This window comes from Schistocerca nitens, chromosome 7 (assembly GCF_023898315.1).
Source record: "Schistocerca nitens isolate TAMUIC-IGC-003100 chromosome 7, iqSchNite1.1, whole genome shotgun sequence".
In the NCBI taxonomy this organism is placed as follows: Eukaryota; Metazoa; Arthropoda; class Insecta; order Orthoptera; family Acrididae; genus Schistocerca; species Schistocerca nitens.
Genome location: NC_064620.1, coordinates 429,071,836 through 429,089,807, shown reverse-complemented (window position 1 = coordinate 429,089,807; position 17,972 = coordinate 429,071,836). Strand labels below are relative to the sequence as shown.

Sequence of the window (17,972 nt, the reverse complement as noted above, 5' to 3'; positions counted from 1 at the left end):
CAACCATTGGATCACAATCTTTGTGGGCATGGCAACTAACAAGCTATCTGTCCACATGAACAGCCATCAACAAACTGTGGCAAACAGTACCCTCCACCATGCACCATATGGTGGTTTGCAGAGTATCTATGTAGATGTTGATGGTTGGCCCACCAGTTGCAGAGTACCCTGCCAAACGCAATGTGCTTTACTTTAATGACTGTTTCAGAGCCTGTGTCACCTAGATTTTCCTCACCAACACCAGATTTTCTGAGTTGCACTGGCATGGACTCTCTTTGAAACTTTTCCTTCATTTCCGTTACCCCTGTAGTCAACTTTCACTCTATGTTCCCTTCCCTGATTTCTCCACTCAGGGACTGGGTGATTGTGTTGTCCTCGTCATTTCATCAACAGCGTCATTCACGAAAGTGGGAGACCAGAACGAGTAAAACTTGGAAATTTCTATGGGTGTTGGTGACCACGTAGTTGAGGGCCCCACAAACCAAACAACATCATCATCATTATCCCCTCCCTTTGCCCACTCCAGTACTACACATGCATTCTATCCTGCCAAATCACCTACATAGTCCTTTCGCATTGTCTAGTTCTCTCCTTGACCCTTCCTGCTCCCACAGACGTCATTAGCATTTTCCCCCATCCTAACCAGCTCTCTCTCCCCCTCCCCATGACACACTTACTCTGTACCCCCACTACCCACCCCAGCTAGACTGCTCCTCACCTCTCAGAAGCAGTCACAGTAAAGCCTTAGTTCTTAGAGACAACAGTGGCCACATTTGTATGAGTTGTGCTCATGTCAGTATGTAAGCTTTCAAGTTACGATGAAGGATTCAGTCTGAATGCTGAATATTTCTAGCATTCTTTTCTGATGCACCTCTCTGAAATTAACTGTCTCTTCTATGCAGTAAATTTTAAGGACAGTAATTTTAGCAGATACTTTCTTAAATACTTTTGTTCTTTTATTGGTAGATATGAAGAACAACATTCTACATTGAGCATTTTGAAATAAAACTATGGAGGCATAATATATTTGGCAGATCATTGCGTAAATGTAGTATTTCATTACTTATTTTATTAAAGAAAGAATAAGATACAAAGCTATTTTGATATTTATTTTAGGTTGACAATACATAGTATGAAACTGAATACAATCCATAATTCAAGCTTCTTGCTTCCACAAATGTGCATGTATTGCTGAAGTCTGGTGTATCAGTTCCTATAAAAGAGAAAAAGAAGATGATACAAAAATTTTGATTCCAAAAATAAGGACAAATTAGTACTTTATGAATAATCACAGGTACATTTTGTTTTACTTTTCATCCAACTTTGTGGATTATTTTCATGATTATAATACATGTGTTCTGTATAATGGATAAGTATTTCCCAACAGTAACTTTTACCTTCCTTTATCTCACCATCAGAGCAAAAACTTTTAACTTCCTTGACAGTTACCACTACAGATAACACTAAATACAAATACTACAATCAATCTCAGTGGCAACAGTCAGTCACAGCTGATGAGATTTGAATTCTCCTGTCACATGGAGTCATAGTTCATAGACTCATCTCACATTTGGCCAATTATTATTACACCATTCAGAGGAAGAATCAACTTCCATTATCACCAGTAACATTAGTAAGTAAACACGACTACAGAATACTCACTGGCATCAATATAATTCTACCAGTTTATATATTAATTCTTTGTTTGGTGGTGAGACTATCTTCTCTGACAGCAACACAAATAATTGCTCAATTTTTAATATTTGAAGACCAACAACAAATATGCTCTGCCTGGATAGAAGTGTTTACTTTTAGTTAAATCCACTGGAATCCAAAATTAAAGCAGCAAACAGCTATTTCCCCATCCTGTGTCTAATTCATGATATAATCATACGAACTTTCAACAGATGTCCCTACAATCATGTTCTGCATGGAAGGTGACCTTCCAGTCAATGTACAGCCACACCAGCACAGACCTCAGGGCACCTATCAAATGGAGTAGTTTTTTCCAGGTAGTTCCACACCCATTATCACTGTGTACATAGCCACAGATGGTGCAGAATGGCACAGAGAATACACCTACCAGACTGTCTGCAGTGTAGGGCCATAGGAAGAATGGAAGCAGGATAGTCGCAAACTGGTGTGGCCCTACGGCTTAAAGTTAACTGTTCTGTTGTTTCTTGGATGTGGCGACAGTTAATAGAGACTGAAACTGTATCCTGAAGACCTGGGCAGGGCTGACCACATATGACATCAGAAAGAGATGAGTGTTATTTGGCTGTAAGGGCATAGTGAGACTGCCTTAGTACTGCACGGCTACTGGTATTGACATTGCAGCATCCACTGGATGCCCATATCAAGGCAAACGGTGTATAGAAGGATTTGGTGGAGTAGCCTTTATTGTTGGAGACCTGCTGTATGTCTATCTCTGTTGCATCTTCACAGAAGGGACCATCTAGAGAGGAACTGTCAACATGCCACCATGCCAGTGGCCCAATGTTCTTTTCACAGATGAGTCCCAATTTGGTCTGGAGAGTATTTTTGATGGATTCGCAACTGGAGGGAATGTGGAATATGATTTTGGGACCCAAACATTGTAGAAAGAGACCAATATTGAGGAGGATCCATAATGGCAGGGGCAGGGATTATGTTGACCACTTGAACTCCTATTCATCAAATTGCACGGGTGAATTGGTACAATTAAACTGCTGTCAGTTATTTTCATGACATCTTGGAACCTCATGTGCAGTTCTTGCAAGGTGCTGTGGGCCAGACTTCGCATTGATGGACATTGTTGCAGGCTGACATTGTTAGTTTCATTTTCTGTCTTTTGGACAGTTTTTTCTGTGTGAATGTTTCTTACGAACAGTACAGTGTTTACCAGTTTACATTTATGCTTTTGGTTAATAATGTTGTAGCATATATTCAAACATTTATGTGTGATACAATTTGTATTATTAATCAACACATTCTGAAACAGTTGTAGATAGCCAGTTGACTGAAGTTATATAAGAAACATCATCCTTTCATATACATTCCTTTTTCTATTTTTTGCGGTTTGCATGTGATGAGACCATCGTACTTCCACACTTGTCATCTTGACTTTTTGAGTACATGTTAACAACAAACGATCAGGATTGTTCTGCAGTAATTTAATTACCATCACTGCACAATGGTCTTCCACTGTTGTCTAATAAGTTTAGTAAATAAATACAACTGCTTCTAAGTAAAAATATTGAAACATTTATTTAAGAATTATAGAGATTGATTTATCTAAGGATATTACAGAAGTGGATATTAACAGCAATTACCATGCCATATTCTCAGAATTCTGATAAATTATCAGTAGTAACCGACTGAGACAGATGCAGCAACAGAGAAGTAACTGCTTTTGTGGCATTTACGAGTTCCTAACCAGGAGCAAATTTTATTATAACATCTGTGTGCTTTAATAGTTTAGTTTCTTGAGATTCTGTGTTTAAATTTAATATCTAATATCCACTGTTCTCGCATTTTCATTTGTGTCAGAAAGTAAACTGATTTTGTGATATATTACAAGTTCCTAATCAGGGGCGAGTTATTTAGTTTCACCTGAGTGCTTGGGTAGTTAGGTTTTTTATCTGTGTATTATTAGACACATTTCCTGCATTTTTGTCAGGGTCTGCAGTAGAGTTGTGCAGCACGTGCCAATAGTCTGTTTATCTGCATAGTGTAGTTTTCCACAGTCTTTAGTATGGACAGGGACTGCGATTGTTGTGTGCAGATGCGATCCGAGTTGGCGACACTTCGATCTCAGTTTCAGGCTGTGATGGGCGCCACTGTTGTGGGCCGGCCATGGGGATCCAGTGGACGTCCAGCATGTCCAAATCCTCCAATCGGTCCTCACTGGTGGCCGACCCAGTTACTGCTTGCACTGAGGCTCACCCGTCACCTGTGGTTGAGTGGGAAGTCACGCTGGGGCAAAGAAGGCAATGAAAGATTTCCCAGGTGGCCACACATAAGGCCTCCCTGGTTTTTCTGACAAACAGCTTGCAGGTGCTGTCTGTGGTTGACACTGTCACTGAGCCAGATGCTGCCGCATGTCCTGTTTCAGAGGAAACCATTCACCCACCAAGATCTGGGCAATCACAGAGGGTGCAATTAATGGTAGTTGGGAGCTCCAATGTTAGGCACATTATGGGGCTTCTTAGGGACTTGGTTGACAAGAAGGGTAAGAAGACAAATGTGCACTCCATGTGCATACTGGGTGGAGTCATTTCAGATGTGGAAAGGGTGCTCCCAGATGCCATGAAGAGCACAGGGTGCAGCCAACTGCAGGTTGTTGCTCACGTTGGTACCAATGATGTGTGTCACTTTGGATCAGAAGAGATTCTCTCTGGTTTCGAGTGGATAACAAAAGTGGTAAAGGCTGCCAGTCTTGCTTGCAAGATGAAAGCAGAGCTGACCATTTGCAGCATAGTCGACAGGACCGATTGTGGACCTCTGGTACAGAGCCACATTGAGGGTCTGAATCAGAGGCTCAGATGGTTCTGCGACCGTGTAGGCTGCAGATTCCTCGACTTGTTACAAAGGGTGGTTGAGTTTCGGGTTCCACTGAATAGATCAGGTGTCCACTATACGCAGGAGGTGGCTACATGGGTAGCAGGGACAGTGTGGCGTGGACTGGGCGGTTTTTTAGGTTAGAGGGTCTCGGGAAAACACAAGAAGGGCTTCAGTCACAAAGGGTGCAGTCTGAAAACAGGAAGAATGTAGATACAGGAACCATTGGTATAACAGTTGTAAATTGTCGTAGGTGAGTTGGGAAAGTACCTGAGCTCCAAGTGCTAATAGAAAGCAATGATGCTCAAATCATTATAGGCACTGAAAGCTGGCTAAAGCCAGATATAAGCTCAGCCGAAATTTTTGCAAAGAACCTAACAGTGATCCGAAAGGATAGGCTAAACACGGTTGGCGGTGACGTGTTTGTTGCTGTTAGAAGTACTTTAACTTGTCGCAAAATTGAAGTAGATACTTCCTGTGAGTTAGTATGGGCAGAGGTCATTGTTGGCAACCAGAATAAAATAATAATTGGATCCTTTTACCAACCTCCTAATTCAGATGATACAGTTGGTGAAAGGTTCAAAGAAAACTTGAATTTTGATTTCAAACACGTATTCGCCTCATACGATAATATTTGGTGGTGACTTTAATTTACCCTCGATATGTTGGCGAAAATACATGTTTCATTCCATAGGTACACATAAAATATCATCCGAAATTGTGCTAAACGCATTCCCTGAAAACTATTTCGAGCAGTTAGTTCATGAGCCCACACGAATAGTAAACAGTTGTGAAAACACACTTGACCTCTTAGCAACAAATAATCCTGACTTAATAAGGAGCATCAAAACTGGTTCAGGGATTAGTGAACACAGGGTTGTCATAACGAGATTGAATATTGTAATCACCAAATCCTCAAAAAATAAGCGAAAAATATAGCTATTCAAAAAAGGAGATAAAAATTCACTTTATGACTTCCTGAGAGACAATCTCCACTCATTCCAAATTAATAATATAAGTGTAGACCAGATATGGCTTCAATTCAAAGAAATAGTATCAGCAGCATTTGAGAGATTTATACCAAATAAATTAACAAACAGTGGAGCTGGTCCTCCTTGGTACACAAAACAGGTTAGAACACATTTGCAGATACAACAAAACAGACATGCCAAATATAAACAGATCTAAAATCCCCAAGATTGGCAATCTTTTTCAGAAGCTCAAAATTTAGCATGGACTTCAATGCAAGATGCTTATAACAGTTTCCACAACTAAAATTTGTTTCAAAACCTGGCAGAAAATTCAAAGAGATTCTGGTCGTATGCGAAGTATGTTAGCAGCAAGAAAGAATCAATGCCTTCTCTGCGTGATAGCAATGGAGATACTGTTGAAGACATCAAAGCAGAGTTACTAAACAAGCCTTTCAAAATGCCTTCACAAATGAAGAGGAAGTAAATATTCCAGAATTCAAATCGACAACAGCTACCAACATCAGTAACGTAGAAGTAAATATCCTCAGAGTAGTGAAGCAACTTAAATCAGTTAATAAAAGGAAGTCTTCTGGTCCAGACTGTATACCAATTAGGTTCCTTTCAGAGTATGCTGATGAATTAGCTCCATACTTAACAAACCTATATAGCCATTAATTTGATAAAAGATCCATACCCAAAGACTGGAAAGTTGTACAAGTCACACCAGTATTAAAGAAAGGTAGTAGGAGTAATCCACTAAGTTACAGGCCCTTATCATTAACGTTGATATGCAGCAGGATTTTGGAACATGTATTGTGTTTGAACATTATGAATTACCTCAAAGTAAATGGTCTACTGACACCTAGTCAACATGGGTTTAGAAAACATCATTCCTGTGGAACACAACTAGCTCTTCATTCACATGAAGTGTTGAGTGCTATTGACAAGGGATTTCAGATCGATTCTGTATTTCTGGAAGGCTTTCGACACTGTGCCAAACAAGCAGCTCTTAGTGAAATTGTGTGCTTATGGAATATTATCTCAGTTATGTGGATGTGGATTTGTGATTTCCTGTCAGAGAGGTCACAGTTCATAGTAATTGACAGAAACTCATTGAGTAAAACAGATGTGATTTCTGGCATTCCCCAAGGCAGTGTTATAAGCCCTTTGCTGCTTCTTATCTATATAAATGATTTGGGAGACAACCTGAGCTGCCGTCTTTGGTTGTTTGCAGATGCCACTGTAATGTATCAACTAATAAAGTCATTAGAAGATCAAAACAAACTGCAAAATGATTTAGAGAAGATACTTGAATGGTGCGAAAAGTGGCAGTTGACCTTAAATAACGAAAAGTGTGAGGTCATCCACATGAGTGCTAAAAGGAACTCATTAAATTTCAGTTACACTATAAGTCAGTCTAATCTAAAAGCCATAAAGTCAACTAAATAGTTAGGTATTACAATCACAAACAACTTAAATTGGAAGGAACACATAGAAAATGTTATGGGGAAGGCTAACCAAAGACTGCGTTTTATTGGCAGGACACTTAGGAAATGTAACAGACCTACTAAGGAGACTGCTTACACTACACTTGTCCATCCTCTTTTAGAGTGCTGCTGCGCAGTGTGAGATCCTTACCAAATAGGAATGATGGAGTACATCGAAAAAGTTCAAAGAAAGTCAGCACGTTTTGTATTATCACGAAACATGGGAGAGGGTGTCACTGAAATGATACAGGATTTGGGCTGGACATCATTAAAAGAAATGTGTCTTTTGTTGTGATGGAATCTTCTCACAAAATTCCAGTTTCCAACTTTCTCCTCCAAATGCGAAAATATTTTGTTGACACAGACCTAAATAGGGAGGAATGATCACCATGATAAAATAAGGAAATCAGAGCTCGTATGGAAAGATATAGGTGTTCATTCTTTCCACAAGCTATATGAGATTGGAATAATAGAGAATTGTGAAGGTGGCTCAATGAATCCTCTGCTAGGCACTTAAATGTGATTTGCAGTGTATCCATGAAGATGTAGATGTAGATGTAGATCATGTATAAGGTTTTAGCATCACAGAATATGGTCTACAGAAACAGAAGATAATGAGAGCTATAATATGTATTCTATAATTTATTAATCATTGTTAATTACAAAAACTGATTTTCTAATTTGAGTTTTTTATGATTTATGCCCAGTTAATGAGATGTCAGCTGGGTGAAGTGCAACTGTGTAAATTACAGACATTCTTTGGAGCTGGCCTTTATATGAATGCACAGTGTGAATCTTTAATTGCATGAAGACCAACTTCTTTGGCTCACAGTGTTGCCTGTCAGTTGACATAATTATCTCATTAACAGAAAAAGAAATATTGCTTTTGATTTGCGTTGATGATCAGTTGCTGTTTAGTTCAACTGGTGAAAGGCTATTGTATTGAGCTCTTTTACATTTGTAATTTCAACTGTAATGGCTATTGCAACAACAGTTAGAAAGCAATTGGGGGAAAGGGGGGGGGGGGGGTTTGAAGCGAGATTCACACTCAAGGAACAGTGTACATGTTACACATCAAGAGTTATGGTGATATTTAGTGAAATTATATATTTTAGTTATTGGACAGAAACACATCAACTGGGATAGTACAGAAAGTTTACCAACATTTAACAAGCAATAAGTTCAAAAACTGAAACTTTGTGGCAGATTCACTCTGCTGAAATTAATTCTGGTAACAATCCTCCAGGCTGTGCCTAAGCCATGTTTACACTATATCCATTCTTCCAGGAGTGCTGGTCCCACAAGATATCCAGGAGAATTTCCATGGTGTTTTACAGTAGGAGATGAGGCAATGGCAGAAGTATAGCTGTGAGGGTATGTCACAATTCATGGTTGGATAGCTCAGTTGGAAGCAGAAAGTTTTGAGTCCCAGTCTGGCATGCAGTTTTTATCTACCTGGAAGTTTCAAATCAGCATAACCTCTGCTCCATGGCAAAAATTCATTCTGGAATTCAAAAACTGGTTTCAGTAAAATATTTATCAATTGTTCTTTGTACCAATGATCTAATTCAAATAGGGGCAGTTCATTAAATAATACTGCAACCATCAATGTATTAAGGTAAATCAGGTATTAAAAAGCAGTTGATGGGTTTTGAATTTTGAGAATCAATATCTTTTCTTTGGTTTATAGACAGTTTTTGTCAGTGAAAAAATAAAAAAAATAAAATAAGAAAAGCGCAGTAGAACTTTTGTAGAAAAAGCCACCACTATAATTTTAATACACTCTTTCCCATTCCATTGAGACCAGAACAATCTGAATAGTAAACTGTTCTTAATTAAATCAGTGAGAATAAGTGGTGCCTTATCAGCATAAAACACCTCCACTCAGGAAAGATCAAACGACAACATTATATGCCAGTTGCTCTACAACTCCGCATGTTATGAGGTTGAGTTAGGGCCAGTGCTTTGACATATTGCTGAAAATAATACACCATTCATAGACAGAATCCTAAGAAGGAATGAATAACACCACAGGGTGTGCTTCAGTCACTTTGAAACATATATATCTATATTCACTCACACAAGTATATTGTGGAATATTATTATAAAGAAAATAGAATGGAGAAAAGAGAATACAAGAACATCTGCCATTACACTCTTCGTTCACTGATTCACACATAGAGTTTTGTATTAATAATTATCCACTCACTCACAGCTACAAAAATATAGTGATGAAATTGGTCCAGAGACCATAGATCCCAGCTTGAGGGCATCTCTAAAATTAAATTATACATGGGTTTAAGGTGGGATTATTTGTATTGGAAGATAATGCATAGATCAATGTACTTAATAACTATGACAAGCACTTATTGTTATTCGTAATGTAATTATTTGGTTATGATCTCCAACATTGTTTCACAATGTTTCTCTAATATTAAATTGGAAATAATAAAATTCACAATAATGTAGTGAATCATAGAACACAATAGCAGAATGAAACACCTATTACACATTGTAGGACAAAAGTGATGGGGAAAGAAATCAACCATGACCTTATCCAGGATTACTAATTAAACTCACGAGTGTGAGAAAAAAATACAAAATTAAAATGGCCAAACTGGAATTTAAATACTGTTGCTTTCAAATGCAAGAAATCACTGCCTTAACATTGCTCCCTTCCCTTCTTGCCCTCCCCCCCACCCCAATTGAAACACAAACTTGATCTAAGACACTTGATTTTGGCCAGAATTACTAGAAGGAAATGCTGAATTTCCTTGCAGTTTTTACCAGACATGTGTTTAAATTTCCCAAGCACATGTAGGAACAAACAAAATTACTGAACATTAAAATAAAGATAAGCAGAACTTATATCATTTATGATTTTATGCAGATTACGATCATTTGCATATTGTTCTTCGCACAAAGTGTTTGACAGAGTGTAATAAGTATTATTTGCCCCTGAATTTGTTAATACTTCAAAGCAACAGACTACTACTTGCACAGATTAAATTTCCTTTACTTTATGTCTATTCTCACAAACTTTTTGTCAACAGATTACTGGTTTTAGCCTATAATGACCATCTTCAGATCTGCTCTAAAAGACAATGTCCTAATATACTGCAGCCATAATGGCATTGTCAAATGATAAATGAAAAATCAGCACCAGCATTGTCAAATATATATAAATAATAACAAGTGCCATCTTTTCAGCAGCATTACTGTTCAAAACAAACTGCCATACAGTAGCCACAAGAAATTTGTGTTGTAAGTTCACCATATGCCTCTACTGTAGGCATACACAAGTCTTCAATGATTAATAGAACAACATAAAATAAAGGGGGGATACAATCGGTAAAGTCTGTAATTGACTTATAAGGTATAAGAGGCATTACATTAACAAAAAACAAGGAAATTAAAGAATGACAAAAGTTAGATTGTTAAAAAGAGGAAGAGTTAAGAGACAATAATTGACATATGCTCAAGTGTCAATATTATAAATAATGAAATAAAGAATAAACAGCTTTCATAGTGCACCAAATAATATAAAAACTATAAAACAAATAGTTAAAGAACCCACAATGAAAGAAAACATACTGCCGCACATAAACAGTGACCTCTGTTAGCGGTAATGCCAGAATTACGCATTGGTGAGAAGTGGTTAGAGGAACATGACCACCAGAGGGCCCCTCATACCCTGCAGCATGCCTTTGCAAGGAAAGAATGATAAAACTCCATACCAGTGCATGAACAAGATTATCTAGTTAATGCATTATATTATATAAGCAGAAAAGGAACAAGAAAATATTAGAGTTATGCGAACAAGATACGAAAATGGAGTAAATGTGTAAGGCACTGTATACTAGGTGAAACTATATATAACAGAGGCATTCAGTGATTAAAATAAAATGTCAAACAAAGAAAAAGTAGGCAATGGGCATGAAATTGCTCAGCCAGTTAAGCAGTTTTGTTGGTTCTTCCTTTTTTGCTTTATAAATTTCAAGCTCCTCTAACAAATTAAGAGCACGGCCTTTTTCCACTCTGTGGAGAATTCAGTTCTCAATGCTCCCTATAGAATGACCAGTTTCAGATAAATGCTGTCCTAAAGTAAAGTAAAAGAAATTTATTCTATATTCAGGTCACTGTTTTGTTTGCACAATGTCACAGCTTGTGAAACTTGTACAGATGTTGTGTACTCTACCAGGTAAGATCAGTTTTGCCAAATCAGCTGTAAACAAGACCACAAAAATCTCCAGGCCACTAAAATTTGTGAATCTTCTTGCTGTTGATAGTATTTCAAACAAACTTCTAAAATCTTGTGCCGATGTGATAATGGCCCCCTTGAGTTGTCTTTGTATCTAACTGACAAGAACAGGGGTATTTCCTGAAAGACTGAAGTAGATGTTAGAAGCACATGATAATAAAAATTGAGATGACCAGATGGCCTCAAATTCTGTGTCTAAGAGGTGAAGGGCACATGTCCAGTCTCTCCAGTTCCAATGTAAGACTGATTTTGTAATATCCATACAGTACTTCATTTTTCTGTATAGAGCACCAGTCATATTCCAGCCAGCAGCTGATTTTGACAGTCTTAAATGGGCATGCACCTTTGTAACACTACTGAAACTGACCATGGACTGGAGCACTATTAGCATCCCACATCAATAAATGAAATGTGTGGGTATTACAGATATATTAAGTTCAGCAAAAATGTCATAAATTGCACTTTATCTCTTTAGTTCTTAGGTAGAGTGTTACAATCTAATGTCCCTTCCTTCTCATTTTCCCAAAATGTTCTAAGGATATAGTTTACCACAGAATACTGAAGCAGCTTTGTAAGAATAACCTGCTGTGGAGTCTTCTCTGTTGGGAAAGTAATATATGAGCTCACATATTCGGTTCTGCATGAACTAACAAGAGAAATATCTTGTTTACATTTTCTGTGATCTTATCAAGGTCCTTTTTTAGGGCTTACAATTCTGCTATAGAAACTAAAGACATTCCCCAAGCATCTTAACAATATAAAGCAGAGGGCCGCAGTAACAAATGTTAGCACAGGAATAAGTCAAAATTCAGAGTGGGGAAATGTTAAATGTAGTATCCCACAAGTTTGGTGCTCAGCTCACTATTGTTATGGATTAATATAAATGATTACCCAAGATGTTGGAGGGTTCTTCAGAAATGGCGATGTTTGCTGATGAGACAAGTATACTGATAAATAGGCATAAGGTAATTCAGACCAGACACCACCTGGAAAACAATGAACAGGTATACAAGTTGTTCACAGCAAACACTTTAACTCTTTATCAAACAAAGACTTATATAATCCAGCTCCAAAGAAGTAAAAATCCCATATAGATCCCAGAAATAGAGATCAGTGGGCACACATTTGATGAGGCTCCATGTATGAAATATCTTCGCATCCAAATTATTAATCCAATAAATAACCACCAGTATGTAGTTTAGTTAATCAAAGAAAAATAAACTCTGTTCTGACTGCTTTGCACTCAGAAACCTCTCTCACTGTCTCAACTTGCAAACAGGACTGCTAGCACAATTTGTATACTTTCACTGACTTCTGTCCCATGACACAATCTTAAGGCAGCTGCAGCTAAGGCAAGAAAAATATTTATTCTACAAAAGTGTGCAACAAGAATATTGTGAAAAGTTGATAAATGAACATTTTGCAGAAGTGCCTTCACACCTAGGGATTCTTAGAGTTACATACCAATGCACATAAACCTACTCCCTTACCGTATCTGTGGTTAACAACTAGGATGAGTTTTGGAAGAATTCAGCAAGTAACAACCACAATATGAGAAGCAAAAATAATTTCCACATAGCCTAAGCAACTTCCTCTAGATTTTGAAATGGAGTTTTATAGTTCCATGCCAGTGAACTTCGGGCAGAAAGCTGAAAATCCGCAAATATGCAAAAAGAAAGTAAAAGTGTACCCCATTAGCCACTCAGGAATATATATTCCACATTACTTAAATGTTTGTATTACAAAGATCTTAACTTTTCCAGTATATAGAGAGCTGATAGTGGTATATATAATGTTACATAAATGCTTTGTCAAAAGTCTTAGTTGCGAATAGGAGAGCTTTTGTAAGATTGAGTAATAAGCTGTTGGTTGTATACCAGTTGTAAACCTGTTCCAGTATTGTTCTGGTTGTGACAAATGTGGGTGAGTTTGAGCCCTCTAGCAGTAGACTTGTCTCAACAGCAAATATTACAATTTTTGAAGAATTCTTCAGTGACAAAGATAAATCATTTATGTAGACCAAAAACAGGAGCCAAGCAAGCACTGAAACCTGTGGTGCACCATACTTAATGTTTTCCCACTCTGAAATTAATCTTCTATATTTAGTATCATTTGCTAACATGACAATCTGTATCTAATGTTAAGATATGACTCCACTGGACAATGAGGAGAACTTTAATAGCCTACCATTTAAGTTACCCTAATAGTATTTTAGAAGGACTGACTCATCATACAAAAAAGTCAAAACAACATTCAGTGAAATTAAAAGCAGGGTTGTTAACATTAAGGGTGAAATGGGAATTCCACCGTTAAATGTAGAGGAGGGAGCTGATGGGTGGAATGAGTATAATGAAGGCCTCTTTAAGAGAAAGACTTGTCTGATGGCATGATAGAAGAAGAAACAGGAATTGATATAGAAGAAATAGGGGACCCACTCTTAGAGTCAGAATTTATAAGAGCTTTTGAAGACTTAAGATGGAATAAGGCAGGAAGGATAGATAGCATTCTGTCAGAATTTCTAAAACCGCTTGGGGGAGTGGCAACAAAATGACTGTTCATGTTGGTGCATAGAATATATGAGTCTGGCATTATACCATCTGACTTTTGGACCAAAATCATCCACATAATTCTGAACATTGCAAGAGCTGATTAGTGTGAGAATTATTGCGCAGTCAGCTTAGTAGCTCATGCACTCAAGTTGCTGACAAGAATAATATGCAGAAGAATGGAAAAGAAAAGTGAGGATCTGCTATATGATGGTCAGTTTGGCAATAAGAAAGGTAAAGGCAACAGAGAGGCAGTTCTGACATTGCAGTTGATAATGGAAGCAAGATTAATGAAAACTCAAAACACACTCATAGGATTTTTTGACCTGGAAAAAGCATTTGACAGCATCAAATGGTGCAAGATGTTTGACATTCTGAGGAAAATAGGGATCAGCTTATAGTTGACAGGTAATACAAAATATTTACAACAGCCAAGAGGGAACAATAAGAGTGGAAGACCAAGAATGAAGTGCTCAAATTAAAAAGGTTATAAGACAGGGATGTAGTCCTTTGCCCCTATTGTTCAATCTATACATCAAAAGCAATGACAGAAATAAAAGAAAGGTTCCAGAGTGGAATTAAAATTCAAAGCGAAGGATATCAAATATCAACAATAAGATTCACTGATAACATTGCTATACTCTGTGAAAGTGAAGAAGAATTACAGGATTTCTGAATGGAACAAACAGTCTAATCAGAACAGAATATGGATTGAGAGTAAATCAAAGAAAGAGGAAAGTAATGAGAAGTAGCAGAAATGAGAGCAGAGGAAACTTATAATCAGGATGGTGATCACAAAATATGAAGTCAGGGAATTCTGCTGCCTATGCAGCAAAATAACCCATGATGGACATAGCAAGGAGGACATAAAAAATAGATTAGCACTGGCAAAGTTGGTATTTTTGGCCAAGAGAAGTGTACTAGTATCAAATGTAGGTCTTAATTTGAGGAAAAAATTTCCGAGAATGTGTGTTGGGAGCACAGCATTGTATGGTAGTGAAACTTGGGCTGTGGGAAAATGAAAAGAAGAGAACTGAAGCATTTGAGATGTGGTGCTACAGAAGAATGTTGAAAATTAAGTAGACTCATAAAGTAAGGAATGAGAGGTTTTCTGGAGAATCAGCAAAGAGAGAAATACATGGTAGGACATCTGTTAAAACGCCATGGACTAACTTCCATGGTACAAGAGGCAGCTGTAGTGGGTAAAAACTGTAGAGGAAAGCAGTGACTAGATTACATTCAGCAAATAATTCAGGATGTAGGTGGCTACAGGAGAGGAATTCATGGTGGCAAGAGAACCAATAACTCAAAGAAAAAGCAGTATTTCATTATCTACATTAGATTGTTCCAGCTTACAAACTGGAACAGCACAATGTAGATAATGAAACACAGGAGGGTATGGATGGGTAAACAGCCAAAGTGATGGCAGTCAAGCTGGTGAGCCATAGCCTACGTGATGTTACTGCACCAGTAGAATGTAAGCGGACAAGGGTGGCCACATGCCTCACCAATACACAAAATGTGTACAGTTGGGTCACCTGGTGGATAGGCTATACTAGCTGCAACAGCCTGTGAGCAAGCCGAGGTTTGCCTGTGCCCTTTGGGACAGCTTTCACACAGTCTGATCTACACAGTCAAAGCCTCTGGCAAGATTACAGAAAATGCAAAAAAGTTAATTTTTCTTATTAGCTGAACCAGAACTGAATTTGAGAGATCATTTATTTCCTGCTCATTAGAAGTGCCTCTATAAAAGCCAAATTGAGCTGTTGTTAAAAGGTTATTTTCAGAAAAGATGATACAGTATTCAGCTGTAAGCTATCTTCTCAAAAATCTGTGAGAACGTATTAAGAATGGACATCGGTTTATAATCAGAGGTCAGTCACTTATCACCAATTTTGTATATTACTGTTGCTACTTCATACTTAAGACTTTCAGGAAATGCAGTGACTCATTAAAAAGCAGCTCAAGGATGGCACTAGCAAGTCACCACAAAAATTTAGTACTTTCACTAACAAACTATTCTAGCAATAAAAGTTACTACTTTTTAATGGCCAGACCATGTTTGTGAATTCTCTAACAGTTGTTGTTATGTCCATCATATTGAAAACTGGTAAGCCTCTTCACCTCTACATAACTATTTCGACTGAAGCCTTTTTGCACCTGCTTACTGTACTCAAGTATGGTCTGCCTCTACAATTTTTACCCCCACACTTCCTTCCATCACCAAATTGATGTATCCTTGATGCCTCAGGATACATTCTGTGAGTCAATCCTTTCTTGTCACAAAGTGCTACAAATTTCTTTTTTCCCAAATTCAGCTTAGTATATCTCCTCTATTTATTCAGTCAACATGTATTATCTACAACATTCTTAACATTCTTTAAAAGCTTCTACTCTCTTCTTGTCTGAACTAGTTACCATCCATGTTTCGCTTCCATACAGTGTTACACTCCAGATGAATATCTTCAAAAAAAATTTCCTAACATTTCAGTTTATACTCAATACTAAAAAATTTTTCCTTTTCAGAAACACTTTTCTTGTTATTGCTGGTCTGCATTTTTTGTCCTCTGTACTTCGGCCATTGTCAGTTATTTTGTACCCAAAATAGCAAAACTGAACTACTACTTTTAGTACCTCATTTCCTAACCTAATCCCCTCAGGATCACCTAATTTAATTCAGCTACATTTAATTACCCTTGTTTCACTTTTGTTTATGTTCAGCTTACAACTTCTTTTTTAAAACATTATTCATTTCACCCAACCGATCTTCCAAGCCCTTCATCATCTATGATAGAATTATTTTTTTTTTTTTTTTTTTTTTTTTTTAACTACTTGGTCACTGTACAAACAGAATAACATTGAGAACACTGCTTTCTCAACTTCTGATTTCCATTAATCTCCTACAATGATTATAACTGCAGTCTGCAAGTACTGAGACAGCATTATCAACAGCTTTCTCCAAATATATGAACACCAGAGACATAAATTTGCCTTCCTTCATCTCATCATCTAAGATGAGTTGTAGGGCAAGTATTGCCTTTTGTGTTCTTAAATTTCTCTGGAAACCAAAGTGATCTTCCATGAACTTATCTTCTACCAGTATTTCTCTTAATCTGTGAATAATGTGTGTCAGTATTTTGCAATTATGACTAACTCAACTAATGGTTCTGTAAGATCCATGCCTGTCACCACCTGCTTTCTTTGGAATAAGAATTATTGCATTCTTCTTGAAGACAAGGACATTTCACCGGCCTCGTATATCTTGCATACTAGGCTGTCCTAAGGATCTCAATAAATGTGAGGGAATGTTGTCTACTCCAGGAGCTTTGTTTCAGTTTTAGCTTTTGAGTGCCCTGTTAAATTCTTCCCACAGCATTATATTTCCCATATCATCATCATCAACTTCCTGTTCCCTTTATAATATGCATGGTGGAGCAATATAAAAGAAATACAATATGAATTTAAGTGCTTGCAATTTAAAATGCAAATCACTTGAAAATGACATGACATTTTCCTTCACGCACATTTAAAGTCATTTACAGAAGTTTGCAGGGCTGGCACTGGAATTCAATTAACTTCCTCCTAAATTGATCCTTCAGTTCTTGGATATTGTGTGAAGGGTCACAATTGAATATCTAACATTTAAATTAACTCAAAGGAAGAAATCACATGTTGAAAGGTCAGGGAATCTTGGAGGCCTGGAAATGTTCCCACTCCTGGAAATGAGATGACCTGAAAGATGTTCAGTACCATACTAACGGAATGCTATGAGGTATAGCACATGGAACATTGTGTTTGCAATTACAGGAAGATCGGCAAGCTGTCATACTAGGAAATGGTTCAACATGTGAACATGTGGACATAGCATCACTGTGATCATCTTAAAAGAAGTAAGGCCCCATGGTTCCAAATTACGATATGTTTCTCCACACTACCACTTTCTGACTATGAAGTGGCATTTCATGAACCATTTCAGGTTTTTGATGTGATCATTATATAAAGCTTTGCTTGTTAACAAAACCTGAGAAATAACATTGGCTTCATCACTCATGTTCAGATTGTTGCATAGGATTGGGTTGTTGTTCATGAGTTTCAACAACTTCCAGCAAAAGCGTAGTCTATTTGTGAGGTCATCTGCATTCAGTTTTTTCCTATATGAATTTTGTAT

General features: G+C 37.5%; 1 protein-coding gene across 6 annotated transcripts in view; it reads right to left on the bottom strand.

Annotated features, from left to right (window-relative positions):
- Positions 1–1,049: 1,049 nt before the first annotated feature.
- LOC126194660 (uncharacterized) overlaps positions 1,050–17,972 on the bottom strand; it is a 118,599-nt gene continuing 101,676 nt past the window's right edge. For 3 of the 6 annotated variants that reach the window (XM_049932859.1, XM_049932854.1, XM_049932857.1), the window contains exons 8-9: positions 12,150–12,244; positions 1,050–1,213 (exon numbers count right to left, since the gene is read on the bottom strand). The gene's annotated coding sequence lies outside the window, so the exon portion shown is untranslated. The remainder of the gene's footprint in view (positions 1,214–12,149; positions 12,245–17,972) is intronic. The other 3 variants (XM_049932858.1, XM_049932855.1, XM_049932856.1) reach the window with 1 other exon arrangement.